Source organism: Thermobia domestica, chromosome 4, assembly GCF_964235325.1.
Source record: "Thermobia domestica chromosome 4, izTheDome1.hap1.1, whole genome shotgun sequence".
In the NCBI taxonomy this organism is placed as follows: Eukaryota; Metazoa; Arthropoda; class Insecta; order Zygentoma; family Lepismatidae; genus Thermobia; species Thermobia domestica.
Genome location: NC_137457.1, coordinates 322,093,180 through 322,096,486, shown reverse-complemented (window position 1 = coordinate 322,096,486; position 3,307 = coordinate 322,093,180).

Sequence of the window (3,307 nt, the reverse complement as noted above, 5' to 3'; positions counted from 1 at the left end):
CTTCTCCTTTGGTAGTACAAATAGGCCTTATCAACTGTTACCCCCAGAAATAACACTTAATTTTCCACCCACTGTGGTAAAGCGAAACAGGTTGAAAGCAGTAGTGAGTTGTTTTATGAATTCATTGCCAACTTTTTTTTATCCCGTGGTAGATGAAAATAATGCAGTGATATTATTATTTGTCGATGAACGTGCATCTCATCCAACCCTTCATACTAGTCAATTCTGTGACGAATGACAAATTATTTAGTTTCTCTTTGTCCCAACGTTACTCGCATTTTACAGCCAATGAGTTTTGCTATATTTCGTTCGTTGAAAGAAGAACGAAAAAAGAAAGCTCATCAATGGCAAATTGACCATTTGGATGAACCTATTATTAGGGAAAATACTGTGCAAAGCTGCTAAAAGAAGTGGTATAGCAAAATGTATCACCATCTCTTCTAGTGAATGGATTATTTCCCTGAATCCGAATGTTGTCACAGTTCCCAGCCATATCACAAGTAATAAAAATAACGCAATAAAAGGTAAGAGTTTTCAAAAAGTCTAGAATTTCTTGAGCAGCGTTCAGTTTTTAAATGAAAGTATCGAGAAAGAGAAGCTACCAGTGTTTCAGTTTTCTTCAGATGTTTGGCGAGAGAAGATTTTTACAGATCAGTCACTGTGTAACTTGTAGAAGCAAACCCAGAAGGAACTCAAGTCCCTTACCTGTAACCTACAAGCCAAACGATCCGAAAGAAAAAAATGAATCTCCTTGATCAACACGGATTCTAATATTTATGGGAATAGGTAGGACTAAAATTGAAGAGGAGATTGAATCTGACTTCGCTAGTAGAAACCTGCATATTGAAAGAAATCCATATAATATATCTCATGTTACAGAAGTGCATTAGACCATCACTAAGTAATGCTGAAGAAAACACTATTGGGATTCTAGATGATACGGTCTCTCAGCCGATACAAACTACTGAATAACAAGAACACTCACAAGGAGAACCAGGCAACAAGACTTTGACATCAGTTAATCAAACATATCCAGAGAAAACACCCCAGAAAGATAAAAGCCATTTTGAAGATAATAATAATATTAACAGTAGTGTCACTTCAGTAGCAGGACCATCAAATCTTCCTAGTTCATTCAAAAAAAAATATCTAATATGCTCCAGTGCGACTAGCAACAATAACAGATTGAAAAGAATGCAAAAGAAACGAATTCCCTCGCTAGTCTAAGGGAAGTTAGAATAAAAATATTTTGAAAACAGAATAAGCAGGAGTTAGAGATAGAAAGATTGAAAAAGCAAAGAACAGTTGAAAGGGAAAGAAGATAGGAGAAAAAAAGCAATGGATAAGAAGAAAAGGAAGAGAAAATGAAAGCTTAAGCCAATAAAATGAGAAAGGTATGAAGATTCTGATTCCGAGTCTTCCATTTCTGTTCCTGAATTTTCTGAGTTTGACGAAGAAGATTTGTGAAACCTGACCAGTGATTCGGAATAACTTAGAAGAAGGTAACTTTGTGATAGTTGAGTATAACGGTTATCATTTAGATGGGAAATTGGTGCAAGTATTGGAGAATTGTTACGAGATAACTACCGTGATTAAAAATTGAATTGCTACATTTAGATGGCCAGAGAAAGAAGATAAGCTCATCTACACTTTTGCAGAAATGAAAAGAAAAATTTGTACTCCAGAATTGTATAATCGGCGGGGTTCATACATGATACCTGAAATGAATCGCTATTAAAAATTTCATACCTCAACTTAGACGGAGAGCCACGTTTTCATAAACTATACTTTCTTACATATCGTAACATAAATATAATTACAATATACTTAACTAATATGATATTATTTGTACAAATAATTTATATAGCACCACTTTTGTTTTATGGTCAACTACTGTAACAGTTAGTTGTCAATTACTAAAAATTAAATTTCTGAGGTGGTTAATTACTAGAGTAAAATACATATTTTTTGAATGCAGAATAAAAAAAATAAGAAAAAACTGGTGAAACTGGGCACGACTGGATCATTTTAATAAATATGGTAAGTACTTTAAGTAGTTGCATTTTGGCATTTGGACATTATTAAAAGATATGTAGAAGAATAAGTACGAAAAAACCCTTAACAAATCAACTAGTCGTGCCTTTACCTTGTATATATTTAAAAATACGTTTCTGGTTTGATTTGATTGTTACGTATATATTTTGTGTTATTATATTATTGTGTTATTGATACATATACAGATATCAGTTTGTGTTTTTATATGTTGTATTATTTTAATAATATTTGTATTATTAATTTTAAGAATGTATCTCATGACAAAGCCATGAACGCAAAGTTCTTAAGGCGGGAAATGAAATAAATAAATAAAATTGTCATCATTTTTATGCAGACGTAAAATTAACCTCTCTGCTCCCAATAATATATTCTGAAAGAAACGGGCATAGTACCATTTTGAAACAATTTCTTATTTGGTGAAAGTGTAAAATATTCGTAATCGGCAAAATTTCCGGACATGCTCTCAACATAATATCTTCAACTTTGATACATCAGTTTAGCATACATCCTAAAATAGTAGCAGGAACTCGATTTCTAAGAAGCGTGGAAAATATCTGTAAGTATCATTACTATTCCCCCTTACATTTAAATACAGCATATAGCATAATACATTTCGTCGATAGCCTTTCTGTACACTTTGCAACACACTTCAAAGGACGAAAATAACTGCTTTTGCAGCCACGAGACAACTACAGTCTAAACTTTTCTATTATTTAAACAGAAACAAAAGCTAAATAAAAAAATCGAATATAGCTCAAATTACAATCAGTGTGAATATTTATTTTGAATTCAAATAAACCTATATTAAATATGTTAGTTAGAATAGCCTACTGAATGTATTCTTCTTATTCTTTGCTTTCATGTTATCAGGACCGTAACTTTTGGCGGCTACTGCCCTTCTTCGATATGAATATGAAATTATAAATGAAGCATCGAACATGTTCACTACATTACATAAACAAAACAGCACACAAAAGGTAAATAAAACAAAAAGGAGTCGTGGGCCGATTTTAGTAAAAAATGTCTACTATTAGGGGCCCTAGAAATAATATTTAAATGTATGGAGTTGAGATTTGTCAGTACTCTAACCTTAACTAATTTGTCATGTGTAGAATGGGTTTATCAGGGGAGTGCGGAATGGTCCACAAAGAATAAGAACAAAATGGAAAGAAGGGGAATATTTTCGTACTTTTAGGGAGGGCCAAAAACAACTTTTTCTAGGGTTCCAAATATTAATGTAGGCCCCCCAGAA